This window comes from Chenopodium album, chromosome 10 (assembly GCF_948465745.1).
Source record: "Chenopodium album chromosome 10, dcCheAlbu1.1, whole genome shotgun sequence".
NCBI lineage: Eukaryota > Viridiplantae > Streptophyta > Magnoliopsida > Caryophyllales > Amaranthaceae > Chenopodium > Chenopodium album.
This window is the reverse complement of record NC_137843.1, coordinates 33,065,152-33,081,523: the sequence shown is the minus strand read 5'-3', so window position 1 is coordinate 33,081,523 and position 16,372 is coordinate 33,065,152. Positions and strand designations below refer to the sequence as shown.

Below are 16,372 nucleotides of genomic sequence, written 5' to 3'. Positions count from 1 at the left end.
CTTGCGTTAAATAAAGAATAGAATTGAATAATTAATTGTTGATTGATCACTTAAGCCAAGGTGAATCTTGTTTATTTTTGTTCTCTTCACGAATATTGATTAACTAAGAATAATGACTTTAGCAATGTAATTCCTACGTGATTGACACGTGTAAATAAAATCAGCGAACTTAGTCTTTAGGTATCACGTTGCATATATTGTTTGGTGATGAATTGTGAAAAAGGAAGAGCTAGTAGAGGTCGTATTAGGGCTAAGATAGTGATTCCCCTCTAAAGGGAACGTTATCTTGGTACCCTCGCTCCCAAACTCATTTCTGGTTTATGCAGACTAATTTGGGCATGGGTAAACTTACGATTCGTGCTAAATATCCCTTGAACTCTATTTGGGAGAAAGGCATGAACGAGGTTTATGAGTTTTCCTAAAACCCATTGGCGACTCCTACTTGTTTCTTACAAAAAAGTGTGATGATATGATCCATTCTAATTGAAGGTCCCCCAAACAGTTAGGAATTCTAATCCTATTAAACCCTAACAATTGTAAATTCCTAGGCTTTTAAAGGGTCATGGGCATTTAAGGAGAAAGATCCCCTACGATGGGAACACCCTCCTTACAAAGGTCTGCATCGGGGTGGAAGTCTAACAAGGCATTGAAGTCTCAAAGCCTCATGGTGTGGCGAGCATCAAAGAGTTGGAATGAGATTTGGAAATCATTGTGCCTACATGGTTCTTTTTCGAAGGAGGCGAGGAATCCATAGGTGGGCTCTTTATATGTTCGGTGGTGGTAATTGATGAATTCACTTATCCCTAGGTTGCGTAGGAGCGACCTAAGGTTCTCATCTATCCCCAATTTTTCCAAAGCCCATCGACAATAATGCCTTATGGGGTTTATCTTGCGCTTTCTTAGGTCTTTGTGGAAGGGTGAATGGTTTTTGTTGATGAATTTTAAGGCGGAAAGAGAAATGGGTGGTTGTGTTTGATTTTGAGTTTGAGGTTGAGGCTCTTTAACTACAAACCGGGGATCCTTTCTACTCTTCCTTTTACTCATTTTAAGCACACACAAATATCACAAAGAACACCACAAACAACCAAGACAAAAGAAGGAAGCAAAACCTTCCAAACCAACCAAATTTGAACCTCAACAACAACAAAATTAGGCTTCGACTTAACAATCTACAAATGAGGTTAGTAGCAACAACAAATCTCACAATTATAACACCTAGTACAAGCAAGATCAACAACAATGACCAAAATCTCAAAGTTTTATCACTATTATCAAGTCATACCAACAACAATACCAACTTACATGAAAATTGCATTGAACTCAAACAATTCCAATAACATTGCTCAATTCACATAAACATTGCATCAAATTCAATCAATTCCAACAATAATGTTCCAAAACCACACAATTATACACCAAAATCCAACAATTCTTAGCAAAAATGTTCAAAACAACACATAATCACACAAATTCCATACTAAAGCTAAAACATGCTTAATAACTCAAAAACTTTGCATAATCTAGTAGAATTGAACAACAAAGTAACAAGGTTGAGAGTTATACCACCAGGAGGAAGCTTGAACTCAACCACGAACACCCATGAGCACCCACCTCCAACCAAGCTTCTTGACCACGAAAATGGGGGAAATTGGGTATTTTGGAGAGAGAAATTGAGGAATTTTGTGAAAAGAGTGAATAAATGTGGTGGATTAGGTGAAAAATCAAGATAAATTGTGAGTTATGGATGAGATTGAGAAGTTAGGGTTTGAGTTTGTGAGGAGAGAGAAGGAGAATCGAAGATTGAGTTTGAGAAATGAAGGAAAATTGGGGGAAAAAGAAAGACTTAAGCATCGTGAAACCCAATGATGCACGCCCGCGCACAGGACTGCGCACCCGCACATAGGGCGCACACAGGTCGCGCAAATGTTTCTGCCTCAATCTGGAAATTTGATGTCCATTGATGCGTGGGTTCTCACAGTCATGTGCGCCCGCGCACATGCTGGCTGCGCGTACAAGGCGCACGAATCTTCTTGCCTTGATTTTTTCTGTTGAACAATTCCTGTGCGTGGGTTCTCATAGTCATGCGCGCCCGCACATTGGGTTTTTAACATTCATTGAATTTCAATCCTTCTTTCTCTCATAAATGAACATGAAAAATCCTCGACCAAATAATCCAATCACCTATTAATCAAAATAACAAAATGAGACCAAAATAATAGAAGAGGGTAGAAAGAAGTAGAAAAAGAGTTAGAAACACGGGTTGCCTCCCGGAAGCGCTTTTGGTTTACGTCGTTAGCTCGATGTTGCTTGAGCTAAATTAAGGAGGTTCAAATGGATGATGCACATCAAGAAGTGCTGTAGAAGTCAGGTTATCAATGGGATGTCCTTCATAATAGGGCTTGAGTCGGTGACCATTAACCTTGAATGGGGGGTGCTTGTCCTTAGAGATCTCTTAAGCTCCATAGGGGAACACCTTTGTAATGACGAATGGCCCACTCCATCTATATCTATGCTTGCCCGGGAAAAGCCTCAAGCAGGAGTTGAATAAGAGAACCTTTTGGCCTATGGCGAACTCTTTCTTGATAATTTGAGCATCATGCCAAGCCTTGGTTATTGCCTTGTACATGCTTACACTGTTGTAGGAATTTATTTTCAACTCTTCCAACTCATGAAGCCCTAGGAGTCTTTTCTCAGCCCCACTACGGAGATCGAAGTTGATTTGGTTGATAGCCTAATGAGTTCGGTGCTCCATCTCTACGGGTAAATGACAAATTTTTCCATAAACAAGCTTATAGAAAGTAGTCCCTATGGGAGTCTTGAAAGCGGTCCTATATGCCCATAGAGAGTCAATGAACTTAGAAGACCAATCTTTCCTTGTTCTAGCCACCATCTTATCCAAGATGACCTTGAGCTCCCTATCGGTTATCTCCGCTTGACCACTTGTTTGAGGGTGGTAAGCAAGCCCTCGCTTGTGAGATACACCATACTTATCGAGAAGTCTAGTAAAGGTGTGGTGATTAAAATGCGACCCCCTATAACTGATAATGGTCCTAGGAACACCAAACCTCCGAAAGATCACCTTCTTGAATAGATTGACAACCACCTTTGAATCATTCGTAGGAGATGCCACGGCTTCCGCCCATTTAAAGACATAATCAACGACTACCAAGATGTACTTGTTTCCTTGAGAAGAAATGAAAGGACCCATGAAATCTTTAGCTCATACATCAAAGACCTCGAGCTCAAGGATAGAGTTTTGAGGCATTTCGTCCTTCTAAGAGATGTTCCCCGTCCTTTGACACCTATCACAAGTTTTGACAAATTGCTAAGCATCTTTAAACAGAGAGGGCCAAAATAGCATAGATTGCAAGATCTTGGAGGCGGTCTTTTGAGCATTCATATGCCAACCACAAGGAGAAGAGTGGAACACATGCAGGACACTTTGAATCTCATCGTTGGGGACGCATCTTCTTAGCAAACCATCAACCCCTCTTTTCTAAAAAATGGGGTCATCCCATATATATCGCTTGGCTTCATGCTTGATTTTTCGACGTTGTTGGGAGGTGAAGTCTTGAGGTATGGCATTACAAGACAAATAATTGACTATATCCGCATATCATGGTTCTATCTTCTCCTCAAGAGCATATAGAAAATCATCCTTTAAAGCATCTTCTATTGGCAAACCGTTTTCATGAATCCTTGCACCACCCAACATAGAAAGGTTCCGCCACCACATTCTCGGCCCCCTTTTATCTCTCATTTCATAATCAAAATCTTAAAGGACCAAAACCCATCTCAACAATCTCGGTTTAGCCTCCTTCTTGCGAGCCGAGTGGATAACGACCAAGAATTCCTTCTCGGTAGTTGTATAATTCCGTTGCGCATCGTTGAGAGTCTTGGACAAGTAATGTATAACAGGAAGTTACTTCCTTTTGTTGTCCAAGGACCGAGCCAATGGCCTCATCGTTTGCATCACACATAAGTTCGAATGGTAGAGACCAATCTGGTCCTTGGAGTATGGGAGCGGTGCAAAGTGCTTCTTTCAACCTACAAAACGATTCTTGACAAGCATCATCAAATACAAATTATTTATCTTGTTGCAAGAGGGATGTGAGAGGTTTGACAATCAATGAAAAATCTTTTATAAAACACCGATAAAACCCGGCATGGCCAAGAAAAGATCTCACTTCCCTCACATTGGTGGGTGGAGGAACCTTCTCAATAACCTCTACATTTTCCTTATCCACCTCGATGCCTTTATGTGAGATTTTTTGCCCAAGGACAATCCCACTCTCTACTATAAAATGACACTTCTCGCAATTTAGCACGAGGTTGGCCGTCTCACACCTTTCTAAGCAACGAGATAGATTGGATAGACAATCTTCATAGGATGTTTCTCCAACGGAGAAATCATCCATGAAAACTTCTATTTCATCTTCAATCATATCACTGAAAATTGACTTTATGCACCTTTGAAAATTGGCGGGGGCATTACAAAGCCTAAAAGGCATCCTACGGTACGCAAAGGTACCATAGGGACATGTGAAGGTCGTCTTCTCTTAATCCTTGGGGTCAATCAGGAATTGGAAGAATCCCGAATAACCATTAAGGAAACAATAGAAGGAGTGCTTTGTAAGCCTTTCCAACATTTGGTCAATGAACGATAATGGAAAATGATCTTTACATTTACTTGTATTGAGTTGGCGATAGTCAATGCACATGCACCAACCGGTAACAAGCCTACTAGGATCTAGTTGATCATGATCATTTTTCACTACCGTCATGCCACCCTTTTTGGCACAACTTGTACAGGAGATACCCAATCGCTATGAGCAATTGGGTAGAAAATTCCCGCATCAAGAAGCTTAGAAACTTCCTTCCGCACAACCTCTTGCATGGAAGGATTGAGTTTCCTTTGTCTTTGTCTAACGGGTTTAGCATCTCCCTCTAGATGAATTTTATGCACGCATAAGGATGGACTTATACCTTTGATGTCATCAATGGTATAACCTAAAGCCTTGTATTTTCTCAAAACATTGATCAAGAGGGAGGTTTGCTCCTTCGTTAGATTGGAATTGATGATTACGGGAAAAGACTCATTAGCATCAAGATATGCATACCTCAAGCCCAAAGGCAGAGGTTTCAAGTCTACCTTTGGTGCTCCCTTACCATTGAAGCTCTCTTCTTTTTCCTCAATTTGTAAAAGGTCATGAGTGAAAGGAGCCTCTTCCTCCACGCTTACATCTTTGCACTCTCTTTTACTTTCCTCAATCAAATCCTCATAGAATTGCTTGTCTTCCTTGTGAGCACCTATCTTAGATTCGTTAAATAACATACTTTCAAGGGGATCACTAGTTGCATGCAAAGGGGATTGAGCAAATTCATTGAACACATTATCAAGAACATCAACTCTAAAACATTCACCACTTGAGGAGGGTTGTTGTATGACACTATTTAAATCAAATTCTATTGAGTCTTTGTCAATTTTTAGGGTCATCTTACCCTCCTTCACATCAAAGATTGCTCTAGAAGTAGCTAGGAATGGTCTACCCAAAATTATAGAAATCCTCTCATCCTCATCCATCTCTAGCACATAAAAGTCCACGGGAAATGTGATCTTTCCAATCTTAAGGGGAATGTCCTCAAATTTACCCATGGGAAACCTAGTAGAGCAGTCCGCTAGTTGGAGAGTAACATTTATGGGGGAGAGGGTTCCTACACTAAGATTTTGGTAGACCGAATAGGGCATAAGTCTTACACTTGCTCCTAAATCACACAATGCTTTGTCAAACTCAACACCATTAATGGAACAAGGAATAGAGAAATTACATGGATCTTTCAACTTGGTAGGAAGTTTGTTGGAAAGGATGGCACTACAATTGGCGGTTAGATTCACGGTTTCACACTCCCTTCTCCCACTCAAAAGGTCTTTCAAGAATTTAGAGTAGTGGGGCATTTGTTTCATAGCATCAACAAAAGGAAGGGAAATATGCAAATTCTTAATGACATTCAAAAACTTCCCAAATTGAGCATCAAGCTTGGCTCTCACAAATCGTTGTGGAAAGGGTAGCTTTTCCTCTCTAGGTGATGAGTGCCATTTATGGCACTTATTTAATGAGTATTTGGGTTGTTTTTACCTTCTTTTCATAGCTTTCTTTCTTAATAAATCCTTAGTTTTATGCATTTCCTCTTTATTTCCTTTTTCTCTCTTGTTTTGTGTTTCTATGGTTTTTCTTGTGTTTTCTCCTTTATTTCTCCTCTTTTCGTGGTTGTAGGTATTGTACGAGGTTCGGGTCTTGATATTGGTGGTTTTATAAGTTGGAAGATGCTTTTGGAGTAAGCTCATAGCATTAGGAAAGCTTAAGATACAAGGAAGTGGATGCTCCAAGTTCTAGCTCTTGCGCTCTCAAGCCGTGCTCTTATGAAATATGGTGTTGAACCCACCGTGGAGGCCCTTAGAAATTTCCACCCCCAACATGTATCAAGTGGAGCTCACGAGACCCATTTGCAAGCGCTCGAAGCGGCGAAGAAGTCGAAGAAACCCAGAAGAGCGCAGGCGCACAACCCCTGTGCGTGGGTGCGCATGGTGCATGAGCGGGTGCGCACCCCTGATCGCGGGGGCGCTCCTCCCTGTTTTCGGCTTCGCTCGATTTGGTTTCTGCGCCTTTTATAAATGCCTTTCTTAACCCTAATTTTGTAAGAAGTTTTTAAACATAATTTTGATCATAATTTTAGCTTAGTTGAGAGTTTCTCTCTCTAGTTTTAGGTTTAGTTTAGGAGAAGATTTAGAGAGAGAAAGTGAGAGATTTCAGTGGTGATTTGAGAGATTGATGATACAAGGGTGACAATTGTGTTGAAGATCTTCTTTATTATCAATGAGCATTTCTAACTCTATCTCATCTTATTGCTTTGTTTAGATTCATGTTTGTTTGATTTGGTTTTGATGATTGATCTTGATTAGTGTAATTGTTCTCCATATTTTGTTGATTCTTGATTTCTTTAGTTCCTTGTTGATTAGATGATGATCTTTGAGTAGTTGTTTGGCTAGGGATTGGGTGAAACTTGTATGATTGATTAATTGTGATTAATTTGGGAATTGTGTTGATTGATTGTTAAGATTAAAGTGATTAATGTAAGTTTGGATGTGTGTAATTTGGTTAGGCCTTGAGAAATATGCTAGATTGCATTGCAATTGCTAATGACACGACCAATTGATTTAGGAATTGCAATTATCGATTGGTTTGGATTGTGATTCTTTTAGTTTGCTATTCGTAGAGACATCTAGCTTAACGATTAGGAGATAACTCTTTGATTCCAATTGATAGCTCTTATCATAAGTCTTCACAACCTTTGATTGGCATGTTCTTCCCAAGTTGTTGTAATTGTCATCATTACTTGTTGATCCCCATTCCCTAGTGTTTTATTTGTTTGGTTATTTGTTTGTTAGTTGTTAGTGTTACTTCTTCACCTTCGATTTTGACCTAGCTTAGGCGCATAATTGAGAGCGCTTGAACATAACTGTTCCTTTGGGTTCGACTCTTGACTTACCTCTATACTTGTAATTAGGCTTGTTAAGTGTTTATAAATTTAGTTTGACTTAAGGAGGATTAGTCAACGAACTAGTTTTCCCCACGTCACTAGGTTGGCGATTTAGGGGCAAGGGGTTAACTTCTTTCTCCTTTGGATCCTCAACAACATCCCTTTCTTTCTCACCACCCAATGACTTATTGGCTTTCTCAATCTCATCTTCTAGCTCCTCTTCTTCATGAGACTTCTCCTCAACCAAAGGGTCACTCCCCACTACTTTTCCACTCTTAGTTGTCACGGCATACATGGGTTTAGGGTTGACTCCTTGACTTGGAAGGGTAGAAGAAGAAGAAGAAGAAGGGGATGAATTAGATGCAATTTGCGCAATTTTGAATTTCAAGCAATTTCATGTGAGCATTTGTTCGCTTTTGGTCCTCTTCATGTCTTTTTTGAACCTCTTCACACAATTTCAATAAGGCATCTAGTTTAGCCATCACGGGATCATTTGGAGGATCCTCAAGTTGAAGAGGTTGTTGAGGTGGGGGAAGTTGGGGTTAATGGAAACCGGGAGGCCTATTGGTTTGAGCGTAATTAGAGGCATATTGACGTCTACTGCCCCCGATACCTTGGTTAGGAACATTGCATTGTTGATTGTTTCACATGTTACTTTGATCACCAAAATTTTTGTTTTAATAGTCATTGTATCGGGAGTTAGGTTGTTGATTTTGATTACCATACCCTCTTTGGTTAGAGTAGCCTCATCCATTGAGGTTTTAAGGGCCTCCCCCACCATGATATTGGTTATCATAACCACCACCACTTTGGTTCCAACCATGGTTTCCACTTTGATTCCAATTCCCCATTTGATTGGAGTTTGGCCTCATATTCCCCATATCCCCATTATAGGAGCAAAGTTCATAGCATTAACATCTTCCACATTTTCATCATGTTCTTGGGGAGGGGGTTGAATTTCACAAGAATATACACATTGAGAGGTGACATGATCATAGGTACCATAATTAACACAAAACAAACATCCTTGAGGCATTGTATTGTAAGAAGAAGGGGAGGAAGTGTTCATACCATTGCCTCCCTTGGTTGAAGGGGAGGTGTTACCTTGATGATTGGATTTCTCCTTCAATAGCGCATCCATTTGCTTTGTCATTTTGGAGATTTGGGTAGAGAGGTTGTTGATTGCGTTGGCTTGCTTTAATGCATAGACCGTGCCCTTTCTAGATGTAGCATCTCTATCACCTTCGTACCAATCTTCGTAATGCTTTGCAACCTCTTCTATGATATATTTCACTTCATCTTCTCCTTTGTTCATGATTGAACCACCGACTCCGGCATCTAAGCTTGTTCTTCCTTGAGGTGTGAGACCACCATAGAAAGTGTGAATGAGTTGATACTTGGGTATTCCATGATGTGGACATTGGCATTGGAGTTCTTTGTATCGTTCCCAAGCCGCACTTAGGGACTCACCACCTTTTTGACGAAAGCCTTGAATCAAAGATCGAGCTTCGACGGTCTTTCTGTGATTATAGAACCTCCTCAAGAATCCCGAAGTGACTTGTTCCCAAGTTGTGAGAGAGTTAGGGGGTAACTCCTTCTCTAGCCATTCTAAACTTTTCCCAATTAGAGAAAATGGAAACATTTTGAGTCGAATTTATTCTTGATTTACTCCACTGACTTTTATTGTATCACAATATTTATCGAACTCTTTTAGATTTCATGAGGACTCTCATACTTTCCACCCGAGAATTGTTTCCGCTCTATCAAGGCAATCAAATTGGGTTTGATTTCGAATTTATTGGCTTGAGTAGTAGGAGTTAGGATTCCACTTTGCGCCCTAAAGGGTTCGGGAGCCCCAAGATGACCCAAAAGGTGTATTCTCTCCCATTTTGAGGGGTTGCACACTCTCAAAGTCAAAGGTTGAAAAAGGGTTGATTTCCGAACTTGATGAAGAATTAGGACTACCTACTTCTTCACTTGAGGGTGAGGAAGGTGGAGTATATTCTTCTTCTCTCACTCCTTCTCTTGTAAGAGAATAGGAGTTCCTACTCCTTGCTCTCGCTTCTCTTCTTAGCAAAGACAAAGACCTCTCGAGCTTGGGATCGATGGGGACTAAAGACCTTGAGCGGGTTCATCCGCTGTTCATACAACAAAACTAAGAAGAAAGTGAGCATTGACAAGTAACAAGAGTAAAAAAAAACTCGCGGGAAATTCCAACCGATATTTAGGGTCTGTTCTAATTTACTGAAATGAGCTGAATTGAACTGAACTGAATTGATTGGGGCTGAACTAAATTAAACTAAGCTGAACTTAATAAAGCTGAAATGAATTGTTTATGAGAGAAGGAAGTTAGGAACTGAACTAAATTAAACTGAACTTAATTGATTAGAGCTAAACCGAACCGAAATTAAGCTAAAGAGAACATGCCCTTAAATGCCATCAAAATTACCATTTTGCCCTCAGCAAGATTCACGAGGCATGAAGACTTGTAATTTCTCATCATCAGACAAGTTGTCTCTAAGCATGGAAGATGGTCAATTGTTGCATACTTCTCGAGGCATAGAGGTTAGCGATTGTGTCCCAAGGTGCAGACACTTAGTGTTATTCCCGGAGTATAGAATTTCATTTATGAGTTACTCGAAGCGTAGGAGCTCACGATAGGGTTCCCGAGGCGTGGAAACTATCACACATCAATCTTCCCGAGGCGCGGAAGATCATTGTTCAGTAGATTGCTCGAGGCGTAGGAGTCTACAACTTGTATCTCGAGGCGCGGAAACTTGTCATCTTGCATCTAGTGAATCGCTCAAATCGCAGTGATCCAGGATAGGAGTCTCGAGGCGCGAAAAACTATCATCTGGTAGATTTCTCGAGGCGTAGAAAGCTTCCAAACGTATTTGCTACCGATGCATTGGTGTCAGATACGCATGCTATCCCTTTACTCTTTTATCTGTGGAACTAACACTATTCTCTAGGTATTGACGTATAAAGAGTGATTTAGGATAGTAGAACATCTCTAATCATTCTCCATCCTAATCGACTACTTTGACTATCATTTTCGAAACTTATATTTCTGCAAACTTAATTAAAGTGGAGGCTTCTGTAGACATCTAAAAATGTCTCCCCAAACCAAACTCGATGATGAAAGACCTTTCACCGCAATTATTGGTCAGGTTGGGTATTTAATCTCGTGAGTGCTTGTAACACCCCCAAATCTCCCTATATGGAAATACCAGTATAATACGTATAATTATACCATAGAGATAGACTTTGACATATTACCGCCGCGGGATTACGAAAGGCTACTCAAACTTACTAATTAACTAATACTTTGCAGCGGAAAACTTCAATACTCTTTCTTTATTAATAAAACCATAAATAGTAACCATTGTCATGAGTACTCATAATTAAAAACAAGGACCAACATTCTAATCTAGATGAAGACATTCTCGGGACTCCATATGCTCATATAATGACTCCACTTGAAATTAGTCAACACTGCTTACCATTAAGGTAAATAGGGCGAACCAAAACAAATAAGAAAGTACGGGTTAGCAAAATATGCTAAGTACGATAAGTCCTCGATATGTAAACTCAATTTATTTGCAAACATGCTTTTAAATCCAATTCCAATAAATAATCCATTGAATTCCAAAAACTCATGATTCAAATGAACTCTCAATATGTTCAAAACATGAACCTTTGAAAATATTTTCTCATAAACATACTTAAAATCTGATTTTATTTAATTAAAACCATTCATAGTAATTTTTATAAATCCTTCAAAATAATAATAATTTATTAAATAAGAGAAGAAAAAGTAGAAAACCAAGGAAAAAGAGGAAGAGAAGTGGCAACAGCAGGTGGCTGCCACGACTGGTGGCGGTGGTCGGCGGCTGGTGTCGGCTGTAGGCGGCATTCGGTGGTGGAGGTGGTGACCGGTGGTGGTGGTGGTTGGCGCAAAAAGGGAGAAGAAAAGAAAAGAGAACTAGAGAGGAATTAAGAGAGAATTAAGAGAAATAGTGTGAGTGTTTGGCCATGAATCAATGGGTATTTATAGGCTAGATCATGCATGAATTATGGTAGGAAAATATAGGAAGAATTATGGCAAGAAGAGTTAAGGAATTACTTTGAGAAGAGAATAAAGAAATATGGAATGTTTTGATATTAAGATGATTAGGAATAATAGAAATAAGGAAGGTGTATTGTTATGAAAAATAATATGGCAAAAGAAATTACTTAGGGAATAATCAAAGGAGATATAAGATAGGAAAATAAGATGATAAAATATTTAGGAGATGGAGAAATAAAATTAAGAAAAATAACAATTTTGAGGAAGATAATTCCCCCAAATTTTAATCACGAGGGCCGAAAATCTTGAGCCTTCTATAGCTCAGATTTTCGGACATCACTAGTATAATTTAGGAATTAAAAATAATTGTGTAAATAATATTTATTGTATAAAATAATTAATTAATAAAATACCAATTATTCACTAAATAAAATAACTAAGAAAATCAGATTTTCTATACATAGAAAATCCTAAATTCATAGCCATTCACTTATGAATTTTCGGCCATCTTAAATAAATAATAATATATAATTTTATTTAATTACAATATCTGAAATATATATAAATAATCCGGTTTGTAAAATAAGTTAAATGGATGATAAATCTTATCCAAAATCTAAACATAATAATTAAGTTTCAAAATACTTTTGGCACCAAAATTCAAATATCATTTTGGCTCCAAATTCAAATAGTGAATTAAATTACGAAAATACCATTTTTAGGAAATTATAATTAATTAATTAATTAGAAAAATACGTATCAGAATACGGTTTATTACAGTCTACCCCCTTTAAAAGAAGTTTCTACCTGAAACTTAGCCAAAAGAGAAACGAAAATCATTTTATATTTTTGGTTCATGCACATCCTAACTTGAACCAAGACTCCAACCAGACTCAAGAAAGACTCGAGAACACTAAAAAATGACTAGAAAACAAATGCTTGAAACTCTATCGCCCTCTACCCCCCTTAAAAGGAGTTACGCTCCCGTAACTCGACCACTAACCTTCCAAACAACTCTGAGTAACGTTTCCTCCTACCAGCCTCAGCTTCCGATGTAGCCTTCTCAATTTTCTGATTCACCAGAACACTTGTACAATACTCACATCCTTGTTCCTTGTGCTCCTTACTTTAGAATCCAAAATCTTCACTGGTTTTTCTTCATAAGTCAAATTCTCATCCATCTTTATGAATTCTAGATGCAACACATGTGTCACATCAGGAATATACTTTTGAATTTGGCTCATATGGAACACATTGTGAATCCTTTCTAGCTCATTAGGCGGCAAATCCAACTTATATGCCACTTTTCCCACTTTCTGGATGATCTCATATGGCCCTATGTACTTTGGGCTTAGCTTTCCCTTCTTTCTAAACCTCCTCCTTTAGTTAAAATGAGGCTAGGCCTCGATTTTTCCAACGCTTGCAAAATTATTTGGCAAAATTTGGGTTTACCGGCTTAATTAATCTGATTAATTAAGCTGGATGCGAAATTTAGTGGGAGCTTCATTATTTACTTGAGCTATTTTATTGCGTTTAATCACATTATTGGTTAACAACTGTGACTAGTTTTAATTAGGCGCGTTAATTGGATTAACCACCTAGGTTAGTTACTAGTTTACGCGTGTTGTTGCATTATTACTTGTTTTTCGTTGTAAAATGCATGGGCCATTCACATATAGTGAATGGATGAATGGAATGATTCAAAATGTTCTGCAATCCTAAATCATTTTTTAAATGTTGATACCTGCAAACTAGTGTGAGTTAAATAAATAAAGGAGTTAGAAACGCGTATCCTGCACCGTCAGGTACATGCCTCTAGGTAACATCTTTTGTTGTATTTGATTGCCAACTTCCATAGTACTTCGTGAATGCCGTAGAAGGTAACAGTGCTTCGCTATCTTCATTTGTTGTGACAATCCTCCACGTCCTAGGGAACATTGTCGAAGGTGACCTTGCTTTGCCATCTTCAGTTTTTGTGGCGGTACCTCGCCATGGTAGTATCTCGCCGCTTCATTGTCATTTGTTGTTATTGTGGTCGTGCTTCACCACAGAATTGCTTCTCCGCTGTAGACAATATCCTCCATGCTTGGGACATCGTCGATGACCATAGTATGTCGCCATCTCCAAAATCTCGCCTTTACTTTGACGGGACCAATTAGTGTTGACAACCTCCACACGCTTAGGAAAGCCATCAAGACCGCAGTGCCTAGTGATCCTTAGTTTTGCTGATGCTTCAGTATATTGAATATGTTCTCTTCCAATACTTCGGTGGACTTAACCAGTATTTCGGTGCAATTTACTTTGCTGATACTTCGGCGCGTTTAGATGTAAGGTGACAGTACTTTGGCGCTTATGCTTTACTTGCATTGTGAACAAATATTTAGGTGCTTGTGCTTTGTAAGGAGCCAATAGTTAAATGCTTGTGATTTTTAATAAGCCATTATTTAGGCGCTTATGTCAATGAGATGATCATCGTCAGGCCGATCATTAATTTAGATTGTAATCGGGCCGACTACTAATCAAATCAGTTGTTTTAGGGGCTAAATGGCGTACCAAGGAGCCCAATTGCTGGATATGGTCCTCATAATCCATCTATGGGGCCTAGGAAGTCCATCGCTGGACGCAGAACGCTCATCACGTGTCGCTAGGGGTGTCGCGTCGCGAGAAGCATATCGCGTCCCGATGAATTTATCAAGTCACGATAAATTCGCATTTTTCCGGATTTAAATCCTTTCTTCTTCCTCATTTCGCCGAGGTTCATTTTTTTGCTCGGAAGTTCGATGAAACTTCAACTCACTTGTTCTTGCTTGTTTCTCAACCAAATTCATTCAAATTTGTTACAAATCGACGCTTTTTCATCCTAGTTTGCTGATCTATGTATGTTTTGCTTGAACTCCTCTTAATTTGGACGAATTTTGTGCATATTCTTTGCGAATTTTCGGAAAATCTGAAGATGAATTTTCTTAATTCATGTTGTTTTATCAAATTTCTTGCAATGAAATTGCTTGGATATGTTTGTATATTGCTTTGTGAGTAATTTGAGACTTGTTTTGCTCAATTTGGTTAAAAACCAGTGATTTGCCATTGTTGAACACTATAGGTACGTGAGTATAATGTGGCTTGTTCTTCATGATTTTGCTTGCTATTTGTATTTGTTGCAATATTTGTCAAAGACTTGCAAGAAATTGTTTTGTTCCTCAAAATTTTTGTGATTATGCAAATCAAAATCATGCTTTTTTTTGTACTTCGTACTCTATTTTATTTTACGAACATAATATCATTCGGCTTAGGCTAACATTAAATACTATAGAACCTTTAATTAACTATTTCCATGTTAACAATAAATAGTATGGCTCGACGTCAAGTTTCGTGGTCACGTTCTCGTTCGGCTCACCGAGAGGAGGAGCCCGTTGGTGACGGTGAGGGTGCTTCCACTAGCCGTAATGGATTGCTCCCTAAGTGGGATAGGCATACCCTGTTTTTCCATCCTATCTATCACATTTCCCAGCGCGTTCGGCTAGGAATCGCTGACGAGCGTGTTCATTGCCACGGCTCAAGCAACACCGACATTGGGAACCTCTTTGACCACTACATTAATGGGAATGCGGGGGTAAAAGCTCTTTGGGAGTCTTGTGTCTTGACTCTTCTTCTTCGAGTTGTATTGGTTGTTCATCTTTAGCAATGCAGCCGGCTAATTGTTTGAGGTTTAGTGGAGTTCTACTGGGACACCACTAACACTTTTCACTTTCCATAGGGTGAAATAATTGTCACCCCTCTTGACTTCTCTTTTATAACCGGGCTAGAGTTTTGGTCTGATGCGTTCCCCTCAGCGAAAACCACTCTCTTACTTATCCTGAGGCCGCATAGCTGTTAGGCCTTATCATCTATCAAGCTCGTGCTAAGGCTCAGGCTATTGGCAGAGGCTTTTCGAGATGATGAGACAACTCTAGATGAGCGGGTGCGCATCTTTATCCTGATTCTCCTGTCGAAGACCTTTTTTTCCTGGCAGGGGAAGCCGTGTTCTGTTGTACTACCTTATTACTGTCCGCAGTCTTCAGTTGATCGGGACTTATGACTGGGCCAACCTGGTCTATGCTGACTTTCTCTTGGGTCTAAGACTGGTCTACCGTTAGCGGACATGTGAGGCGGAGATTACTCTCTCCATCTTCTGGAAGATCGTAGAGGTATATATGCTTGCTTAGTGAGTTTTAGCTCTTTTATCGACTTTCATCGAGTCTTAGACCTTTTCTTTTATTACAAGTCTGGTTCGACGAGTTCTTCCCTTCTTTGGCGCCGGCGAGATCTCATCTTAAAGGGATCCCTATCCTGGCTTTGACGCCACCGCTCCTGTTAGGGATTCGATTCTTGAGGTAAAGTCTATTTCTTTTCTTTGTGAATGTTTGATTCTGTCACGAATCTTTGACTTATCCCTTTTTGTCGCAGTATCCCGAGGTTTTCTATCGTCCATGGGGAGGATTGGACGGTTTTGGCCTAGCTTCTTAGTATACTGCTCAGAGGCGTTACTTCAAGGGTACCTACGACGTAGTATGGTACCTAAGCGAGAGGGTTGCTATCCAGCACTTTTCGGACGTTCCTGTTGTCCCTAATAGTGCTCCCGAGCATATGATGAGTCAGGGGCGACTCCGAGCTCATAATGAGAGAGGAGCGGGAGGAGAGGATCGGCGTATCCATAACCATCCTGACCGAACGTACGAGGAGGTGCTACTTCCTTAGTTGGCTCCACCTACTTACCAAGAGGAGGTT

General features: G+C 39.6%; 1 non-coding gene across 1 annotated transcript; it reads left to right on the top strand.

The window, feature by feature from the left end:
- Positions 1–8,942: 8,942 nt before the first annotated feature.
- On the top strand, positions 8,943–9,048 carry LOC145565844 (small nucleolar RNA R71). The gene has a single exon (XR_014095211.1). It is a non-coding gene; the product is annotated as a small nucleolar RNA R71 (small nucleolar RNA).
- Positions 9,049–16,372: the final 7,324 nt, after the last annotated feature.